The 11,231-nt window shown below is 34.5% G+C and overlaps 1 pseudogene; it reads right to left on the bottom strand.

Annotated features, from left to right (window-relative positions):
• Positions 1-8,775: 8,775 nt before the first annotated feature.
• Positions 8,776-9,147, bottom strand: LOC109376846 (ubiquitin-conjugating enzyme E2 variant 1 pseudogene; annotated as a pseudogene).
• Between the last annotated feature and the right edge of the window lie 2,084 nt (positions 9,148-11,231).

Here is an 11,231-nt window from a genome sequence, read left to right as displayed (position 1 = left end):
AGAGTATATACTGCTCACAGCACATCCTGACTGTCTGGGGGACAGGGGTTCAGTGAGCGGTGGCGGGGGTCAATGCTCCATCCTGACTTAAGGGTAGCTTCTTTCCAGTGTTTTTTTTTTGTTTTTTTTTTTTGAGTGGGAAGGGGCAATCAACAGAAGCAAAATAAAAAAGAAGTATTATTTATCAGGTATCTATTCTATGCATAGTGTGAGACTCATTATGTAAAGTATTCATAATGTTATTTAACATATTCAGAATGAAATATCCAAATTAAAATGTACATTTGAGTATGTACTCATATAGGCCCAATATTTTCCAGTTGAAAAGTAAGGTAAAATTGTACTATAATTTTTATTAAACATTATCAAATTCCAAGCCAATTATTAATTACTATGTAGCCCCCAAAATAAGTGATATACATATTTTATTTTAAACTTTTTACATTACCATTTTTACTGATCTTTTTTCCACTTTTCATATCAGGCAATTAAATGCATGTTCTGTCTTTTGGCAAGGTGAATAAAAATTAAATATTCATTTAAATAATCTGCATGCTTATGTTCAACAATCCACATCTAAAATATTATTAATGTGTTAAATTATTAAACATAAATCACAAGACTAAAACTTTCAGCTTGTAAAAGTCACCAAGGTAAGTCATGGTAATCTCAGTGTCATTTAGTTTTCTATTGTATAAATTGAATTTTTAAAAAGGCATGTAGAGTTCATTTACATAAAAATAGCTATACAAAAGTAATTATTTCATTATGCAAATATGAAACAACAAACTCTATTAATTTATCACAATAAAAACAATTTCTAATAATTCTGTTAAGTCTTTAAGTTTCATTTTTCTTTTAATAAGTCTTATCTTCCTTGAAATTTAAAAACCCAGGCATTAAACATAATTTCCTGTTGTAAAAATAGCTTGTGCACACACATATGATTATTTACAAAGAGTAATGCAAATTTATTAGGAATAATGAGAATAAAATAAGCCACATGAGGAATCTGATCATGGATCTCTCATTTAAAGTAGTTCAAGTAACACGATGATGGTATTAATCTAGACTTTCTAAATAATTATTTTCACTTAATTTTATTATAAGCCCTGGAGAGATACATCAAAAGCATGTTTCTAATAATTACAACATTTATAAAGAATAAAAAGATTCATTGAATATTAAATATATACCCTAAATCTCATTCATGAATCTATTCACTTGTAGCCAAAACCTGCACCCCAGCAAGCAGGCATGATCTACTGGGCAGTGTCTAACACAAACTATGGCCCTTTAATAAATGATCACATTTGAAAATGTAAATGCACTTCTCTCAAGGAAAGATCAAACAGAACTCTTGTTTAATTCATGTTATGAATATACTTTTCAGTTCAAATACTCTTTCAAGATGTTTTCCTGGTGAAATTCATATATCACATAAATATAAATACATAGGGAGTGAGTGTGAAAAGCTGTGTAGAAGAAGTTTTACACTTTGCAAGCCCATTAATGAGTCAGAGAACACATCAGGAAGACACATAAGCTTGTGTGAAATAACACTCGTTTTAATGAAAACCTCTCTCACACACTTCATTTGTAGAATTAGACTGAGCAGCTTAAATTCCTCATGTGTCACTTACAGTTTAAGCTTTTTGAAATGCATCCTGGACCACAAAATGCTCCTTTTCCTTTCTCTCAGTTTCACTACTGTTGAGTTTTTGTTCTGAAGGCTATTGATTGGTTCTGACAAGAAAGTAAAGCCCCACAAATAGTGAGCTACATGAAGGACCAATTGTCAGTGTCATTAAATGTTTCTATCTGAATGGATTTATGAAATGATAGATGTCCTGAAGGAGAATTCCTTTAGGCACGTATCATTTCCTCAAAGTTTTAAAATTTATCTCCTTATTTAGATGACCAGTCACCCCTCTCTGACTTGAATTGTGTTGATTAATTGGTCTGGAAAAACCAGCAGTAAAGCATATGTGTTTTTTTAAGTGTAAATTCACCAGAACAAAGTACTCAAAGTCAGTATAAAATACAATAAGCAGTAAAGTGTGCTCTGGCTGAGAAAAAGGACAACAAACTTTTGTAGATCAAAATGTGGAAAATACAATTACTTATTTATAGCTTGTCAGGTGTATTCCCACAACTCATTTTATTTCTGTTTTCCACAACTTCAGGAACCTTTTGAAACACTGCCATTAAACCTACAATTTTCTTACATCTTGGTTGTGTCCAAAACTTAAAACACATTTTGTTTTGTTGTGCTTTTTTTTAAGTAACAAAAATTCCATAGAAATTCCAGAAATATTAACTATTGAGTTTGGCTGATCAGGTGAATTTTTTTAATGTATTTGAACACACTGTAATTCATTATTTTTATAAAATGAATTAGTTGTGCCATAAGTTCATATATCCTATTAAAATGACAAATTCTCATTGACAAATTTAGTATTTTAGTCTCTAATAAGTGAAAGCTTATGCAAATATAAATTAACACTGATAATATGTTTTGATTATCCTTGCTGTACTTATTTATCTATGATTTGGTCAAAACTTTATTTTGCATAACTTATTTCTATGTTTTGGTCAGCTACCAAAGAGCACTTTTTGATATTTGTTTCCACTTCATTCTTCCCTATATTCAATACTGAATGCAGACCATTTTATCCATTCGGACCCTTAAAATGTTCTTGACCATATTTGTGCCTTAGTTTACTTCCTTTTTACAACTCGCCCAAAATAAAAATTATGGATTATCTTACATAAGCACATTTGAAGCACTGACAAATCTGTCTTTCTCTCTGCAAGCAAAATGAAAAGAAAGTTTCCTTTGGTGATATAGTTATGCAGAGATGCAGTTGAAAAGTGGTAGAAAACATTTCAAGGAATAACCCCAGAATCCTTCTATTTCTCTCATATTCGCTCTTTGAAAAGTTTTATTTGCCTATCATATCAGGCCACCTTGTATTATAACTGGAAGTGGTATACCACCATATTTTTTTAATACTTTCAATATGCATTGGTGTATGCAAATGTCCTTCAGGCCTGTTAGTATAACAGGTTCGTATAATGTAATACTATTTAGTGCAAAACTAATAGATTCTTCTATTTTGACACATTTAGAGTGCCAAATACAAAAAGAAACTGTTCCTGCATTTTCAAATCATTTAACTAGTGTACGTTGTTAATTCTAGAAGTTCAAAAGTTCCTATACGAAAAAATTGTTTTCAAAGATTCATAAAATAAAACACTAAATAGAGGTCTTCTGATTTTAAGAATCTGTAATAAATGATTGATAGAAAATGTAAACTTGGCATAAAAATTGCATGGCTGTGATATTATGTTTTACAATAAGAAATATAGATTTGGTTTTCATCCCAGTTCTGGCAAAAAGCAAGGAGTTTAGGAAAACCTTTGGAATTTCCTAAATGAAAAGAGCCATAAAGGTGTCTTTTGTTATTCCTAACAGGTCCCATTCAACCAGACCTGAATTTGTATTAAGGAGGTAACTTTTGGAAAGATCCTGAGAACTGGAGCTGGTTGTCAGGGAAACCAACCTGTGATTAGAGGGTTGTAACTTTCAGGTCAACCCCACCTCCCACCTCCAGGGAAAGGATAGGGGTTGGAGATTGACTTAATCACTGATGACCAATGACTTACTCAATATTGCATATTTAATGAAGCCTTCATAAAAACCAAAAGGGCAGAGTTTGGGGAGCTTACACATTGGTAAACACTCAGAAATGCTAAGAGAGTGACATGCCCTAGAGAGCACATACTTTTCCTTTTGCATTTCTTCCATCTGGCTGTTCCTGCCCAAATTATCCTTTTCTAAGAAACCAGAAATCTACAAAGTAAACTGTTTTCCCAAGTTCTGTGAACAGCTCTAGCAAAATAATTGAATTTGAGGAGGGAGTCATGGGAACGTCCCATTTATATCCTGTCAGTCAGAAGCACAAGTAATGATCTGGATCTGTAATTGGCATCTGAAGTGGTGGATGGGGGCAGTTTTGTAGGACTGAGCCCTTAACCTGTGGGATCTAATGCTAACTCCAGTTAGATAGTGTCAGAACTGAGTTGAGTGGTAGGACACCCAACTGGTGTAGCAGAATTGCTTGGGGTGGGAAAATGCCCCACATCTCTGGTCCCAGAAATATTGGAGGTGAAAAAATGAAAGTAGAGAAGACACACAGGAGCATTATAGATATTGTAGATGTGGCATAAAACATGTATTGTTTACATATTTTAACTAAACATCTTACTACTACTAGGTACAAGTGGTTTCTATGAATCATATATTATTTAATCATGCATGCAAAACCTAGCTAATATATGTTCTGACATATTTTGGACCTTAAAAATTCATGATTGCCACAACCCTATAGTAGACACAACAAAATGTTTTCTTTATGTCAATAAATTTAAAAAGTTAAAAGAATTTTAAGAAGAAATTATCTTCATATATAATACTTGAAATTTTAAAAAGTAGAAAAAACTGAAAAATTATATAGTTGAAGAAAATAAAATTATGTAAAATATATATTTTATAATATCTGTAGATAAATATGTATAAAACCCTGAAGCAGCCATCTTGTTAGCTTCAGATTACATGTTAAAAATTATCTGACCATTAGCATATTGGTTTAGCAGCTGCTCTGATTGATTTATTCATTTATTCTTGTATACAACATATGTTAAGTAAATCTTATGAGAGAATAGGGATGCAAAAGTAACACTTTTCCTGTGTTATTTACTAATGTAGCACCTCTACATTCTTCAGGACATCTATCTCTCAATCTATTTCTGGAAGTCCACAGAAAATGGCTCAAAAACAACTCCCTTCAGCAATTGATTTTTTTTGTTTGTTTTGTTTTTTTGGCCATGTTTTTTTCATTCCTGCACCATCCCCTTATGACATACCCTCCAAAGGCTTCAGTTCTTTTGTTGCCATCAATGATCAATGTGCTGAAATAGTAAAGATAAAGAACAAAAAACAACTTGGATTTTTAACAAGGTGTTTCATTACCTTTAAAATATATCCTGAATCCACTAATTTCTCACTACCTCCATTGCTGCAACTATAGGGAGGGTCAGCATCATCCTTTGCCCTAGAATTATTAAAAAAACTTTCTAACTGGCTTTCTTGCTTGGACCCTCCTCTCCTCTTCATTTTCGATATTGCTGCCAGAGAGTATATCACTCCTCTGCTCAATACCCTGCAAGGAACTATCTTTTTCTTTAGAGAAAAAGCCAGATTCTATAATGGTCTAAATCTCTCCCTGTGACTTCTGTGACATTATCTCCACTGATTTCACCCTTACTCTGTTCCAGCTACACTGGCCTCCTGACATTCCCCACCTACCTCCCATAATCATTTGTATGCTCTGGCCCTCAAGGGTTTGCACTGCTGCTCCATCTTCCTGGAATCTTCTTCATCCAAATAACTTCTTGGATAATTCTTGTTCCTCCTTCAGGTCTTTGCTCATATAACATCTTTTTTTTTTTTTTTTCATGTGGGGGGGCAAACCGGCAACCTTGCTGTTAAGAGTGCACGCTCTATCCACTGAGCCACCTGGGCGGCAGCTCAGCTCAAGGTGCCAAGTTCAGTCCCAGCCGCATGTAGGCATAGCCCACCATGAACAGGCAATCTTGTCATTAAGAGCACGTGCTCTCACCAGCTGAACCATGCTGCCACCTGTTGGCAGCTCAGCAGCAGCTCAGCTTGGGTGAAGCGTCACTGGCCCATGTGGAAACCAAACCAGTGACCCTGTTGCTCAGAGCTCGTGCTCTTAAGCAAACTCTTAACCAACTGAGCCACTCGCCCAGCCCCATATAACATCTTCTTTATGAACAAAGTATTTAAAATTGCAACCCATCCTTACACTTTTTCTTTTCTTCCAAAGCATATATCACCCTCTAACACTGCATATAATTTTTATTCATTTATTTATTTTGTCTATGGTTAAGTGCTTATCTCACCCACTACACTACATGTCCCACTTCACTTTGTAGTTTTTGTCATATTAATTATTATGTAATATTATAATTATTTGGTAGAATTTAACCTGCCTAATAAAAAGATCTTGGATTGTTTTGTAATCTCATGCAAATAATCAGGACCTATTAAAATTTTAATAGTATCAATATTTTATTTTTTATTTTTTATTTATTTTTGAATAGTATCAATATTTTAATGTAAAGGTATTCTTTTATTGTTAAATGAATTCATCATTAAGTAAAAGTTGAATATTATGTCAGACTTAATATTATGATGTATTAAAAATCAAGGCTTCAGCTGAAACTAATTCTAAAAAATGTGTATTTCATAATAAAAAATAATGAAAAAAAATCAAGGCTTAAAGATTGCAACTACCTTTCATTAAATAAACACATAGAGATTGCTATTTTGAATATATATGTGTCTGGAATGATTATTTACTTATTCACTTATTTGTGTGGGGTTTTTTTTCCCCCTCCCGATACCAAACACATGGGGTCTTTTCCAACCTCATTTCCCCAACTCTCCAATTATCTAACACAATCTAAGTTCCTTATGATTCAATTCAGTTTTAACACTAATTACCTGGAGTTAGTGTGACTCCACAGGATTAGGGCTCAGTCCCACAAGACTGCCCTCACTTCCAATGCCAATAACAAGTATGCGGTCAGCAGTACTTCTGACTGACCTGTTATAAATCGAGGTTCCCACAATCCCCTTCAAAAATTTGTTAGAATGGTTCACAGAACTCAGGAAGACCCTTTTTTTGTGTTTACCAGTTTATCATCAAGTGACCATAGAACAGTCAAATGAAGAATTACATGGGACCATAGTTCAGTGGGATTCTCAGAGCAGGGGCTTCCTTTTCCATGGAGTTTAGGAGTGCCATCCTCCTGGCACATGAATGTGGTAGCTAATCTGGGAGCTCCCCAAACACTATCATTTAGGGATCTCTATGAAGCTTTCATTACATCAGCACACCTGATTACATTACTGGTCATTGGTGATTGACTGATTTCCACTCTTTCTCCCCTCCCAGGAGGTGGTAGGTGGGGCTAAAAGTTTCAAACTTCTAATCAAAGCTTGGTCTTTCTGGTGACCATCCTCCATCCTGAAGATATTTAGGGATCCACAAAAAGTCACCTCATTAAGACAAAAAGGCAATCCTATCACCCTTATATCTCGGAAAATTATAAGGGTTTTAGGAACTATGTGCCAGTAACTAAGGACAAGGACCAAATACCTTATTATACCATAGTATATGTGTATGTCTGTCTGTATGTATGTATTAGACCACAACAGATTGCTTTTATTTCAGTATGCATCCACATTTTCAGTTTTTAATGGTCCTTATCAGAAAAGTAGAAAAATGCAATCTGCCAGGAAGTCAAGACTTTCAATTTGAGGGCTATGCTGTGCACACAGTTCTTTCTTAATCACTGCTGAAAATGAGAAAACCAGTAGCACCAAACCAAAGCATACACTGAATTTGAGTTTCCTTTTATTCCAGTTGTCAGATTCAAAACCAGACCCAAATTTCAAGGATTTCAAGGATGACCAAATGAGAGCTTTGTTGTTTAAAACTTAATTTAAGAAGACCTCGACACGTAAAACTTCTTCAATTTTTCGAAAGCAAAAGCAATTACAGGAAAATAAAATTCATTCGGAGGAATTATTTGTGCTCACAAGTTTCTGATGTGGCTTTTCCTCAAGTTTAAGTATCAACGACCTTGAAAGCTGGCACCTCTGAGTAACCCTAGTGACTATTCTTTTCACCATACCAAAACCTGAGTTTAAAAAATAAATAAATAAAAATGTATCAGCTAATGATGACAGCAGACCATGGCAGGGCTAATGACTTAATATTCATTTTTTAGGTTGATAGAGAGTAATTAAATATGGTTCCAAAAGTAAATGAGGGAAGTGAGAAACTCTTTCCTACCTTACTTGATGACCTCTGGTTAAAGTGATGAAGTGTCACAGAATGTGTTGGAAGTGACAGTACAGAAAGAAACTTTTTTGCTGCATTCTTCCATAAAGGTTGGGGAAAAGCCCTAAATTCCTTACCAAAGGCCAGTTATTTCATAGTGGAGTAGGGGGGTTACAGTCTATGCTTAGGCCAAGTGTGGTAGTAGAAGAGAGTGGGCAGAGGTCAATATCTTGGAAGGTGGTCATAGTTTAAAACTTAAAAAAAAAAGAAAAGAAAAGGAAACCAAGGATAGAAAAAAGCACTCCCACACACTCAACAGTAGTCCCACAGGTTGTGACCTGAAACCTTCACATCTAAAAGCCACCCCAAGGTGGAGGACTGTAGCAGCGAAGGCGAGAGATGGAAAGGCAGGGAGGCAGGGGAAGGTGATGGGAGAAAAAGCAGAGACCCCAGGCCATATAATCAGCAGTAAGGTGATTATGCGATGTGTCTTTTCACATTTGAGTTAGATATACCTATCCATTTATGATTAAAAAAAAAAGATTTAAATATACTTTCTTGATCCTAGAAGTTCAACTAAGTGGATAGTGGTTACACTAGACGGGGCTATTTGATATAGCATAACTTATAGATTTCAAATGGACAAAATAGTGGTATCATTCACAGTATTTTAAAATAAATTGCTTTGAATGGGAGTTTCTTTTCCAGTGCCTTAAGGTCTATAAGACACATGCAGATGATTTACAACTGTGGAAAATGAAGACTGCTCAAATAAAATATAGGGGGAGGAGAGGGGCTGTGGGTTTTAAAAATTATTATTATTAATTATTAATTATTATTAATTGCTGTAACACAGTCTTTCAGGTGGCTAAGAGTGTTTCATATTTTCTTCGCATGCTATTAGATGCTGAAGCTCTGAGAGGACAACTTTGATGCTATATGAATTCTGCTGTTTGCTAGCACTGATAGGGCTCTTCATTTCACCACTCCATTAGAAGTATTAACTTCATTTATATTAATTATTTTTTATAAACCTTACTAAGGAGTGCTTCTGAGTGTTTAGCTCCATATTTGATTTAAGGCTGAATATTCACTTTTCATAATTTTTTCTTGGAGGACCAATTAGCATCCCTGTACATCGTGTGTCATGTCTGCCATCTTCTATTGTAGATTCCGACTGACCTTGCTGTCTCCTACTTTGTTCTGGCCTCTAAGCTCTTCCACCATGAGGGGTTCTATTCCCAAGACCACAGAAGCTGCCATCTAGAGTCAGTGCTCTCAAAGGTTGGCCTATCTATTTGTTTTTAATGTATGAACTGAATAATGAGTTTGTGCCCACGAAAAGCACTTAGTTTAACCCACTTCTCAAGTTAAATGGTACTCTTAAGATTAACCATGTCACAGAGAGATGCCACTGGTCACAAAGGGAACATAGCTGATATGCACTGTTAGTATAAGAGGTGTTATTTATTTTCAATTCTCCTAAAGAAAAATGGCATGAAAGTCAAGTAGTGGATAAACATTGGCTTCGGAATCAGATAAACTTTGCCTCAAACCATGTTATACTGCATCACTTATAATCTAAACATGTGACATATGATCTTTAGTTTTCTTACCTACAAGTTAAAATCCAGGTTGAATAAGCTTTACAGGAGTCTACCTCTTAAAAACATAACTGCATAATGATATTGCATTGTGTTAGAGTCATGACAGTAAACTAACCTGGAAAATTAAAGTAATGGCAACATTTGGGAAGAGAACTCAGGTGAGAACAAATGCTTTTGATTTTCTGCTTCATAAGATTATAGACGTAGATGGGCTATAGTTGATCACAGTGGCTGATTGCTAGTAGTTCCTAATGGAAGTTTTAAGGGCACTCAACATAGTATAAACAAGAGACAACTGTGGGAATATGAGAAGTTCTAAATAAATGTTTAGAATCTCCATTTATGCTTGACCCTGTAGCTATACCTCAGAACTCATAACAAATATGGGTCCTGTGATTTGATTCTCCATAGGACTTCTTGTTGTACATGATAAAATGCTTTTTGAAATTAAAGATAAAAGGAAGCTCCCTTCTTTTAATAACCACTATTCTCCTCTATTGCCCACAATAATTCATTATTTTGCTACTTGATAGAGGCTAAAAGTCAAGGTCACATCAGAGCCAGTCTTTGTTAAGGCTGCATATCCTTCATCCAGTCTCCAGACGTTTGACACAAAGTGTGAAGCTCAATAAAAAGTAACTTAGAAAAACAAAACAAAACAAAAAAACTGCATTTTTTGGCCAAATTTCCATATTCTATCTCAAAACCTACTGTCAAAAAAATATCAAGCAATATTTAGCCATCTTCAGAGGTGAAAATTTTCAGGTGTCATTTTACCACTTCTTTCATAAAATAGGCCTTGCATAGATTTTTCTCTTCCTACAACAGAAGAGATTTTGTACTTTCTTCAGGAAGTTTCAGAGAATGATTATTTTCCCATGAAATGAGTCATTAAAAGGCACATAGCCATACTTAATTACCTAAGTGTCAGCGTTAGACTGAATATGATGAGGTATTTTATCAAGTTTTTCTGAAGATTATTTATAGCCATAGGAAAAGAACATGGACACTGCTAAGTATGTTGAGAAGATGAGGAAAACTGAGTCCTTGCTAATAAAACAGAGAACCTTCATTTTATTAAATGTATTGCACTTAAAATTCCCTAATATATCACTTTTGAAATTCCCACTGAAAATTCTGTAGGGTCAATATTAAATGTTCACACATTCAGATGAATACTAACATTATTTTCTCTCATTACCATTAAAGTCTTTTTTCCAAAAGAAATGATACAAACTCATGTTCCCCAATAAAATTTATTGTAGTGGGAATGTAACTGTGGTAAGTAATATCCTGTATATCTTAAATTGCCTGTGATGCCACATTTTCCAGATTTGCTGGAAATTAAAATAAGTACATTTATATATATATATATATATATATATATATATATACACACACACATTGACTCTTGGCCCAAGATAATAATGATTTAGTTCATTTATATTTCTTTCATATCCTGTGACCTTGATTTCAACATGGAACTCTCACTCACAGTTTTCCACCCCATGTAGCCATGCTCTAAATTTAAAGCCTGAATTCTTAGGTTATAATCAAGAATAGGAATTAAACAATAGTTTCCACTTGGAGAGAGTAAAATAAAAGCAGGGATTCTAGGTCAGATTTCCCTTCCTTCCTTCCTTCCTTCCTTCCTTCCTTCCTTCCTTCCTTCCTTCCTTCCTTCCTT

This window comes from Hipposideros armiger, unplaced genomic scaffold, assembly GCF_001890085.2.
Source record: "Hipposideros armiger isolate ML-2016 unplaced genomic scaffold, ASM189008v1 scaffold_1221, whole genome shotgun sequence".
In the NCBI taxonomy this organism is placed as follows: Eukaryota; Metazoa; Chordata; class Mammalia; order Chiroptera; family Hipposideridae; genus Hipposideros; species Hipposideros armiger.
Note: the sequence above shows the minus strand (reverse complement) of the source record. Positions and strands in the feature narration are given on the sequence as shown.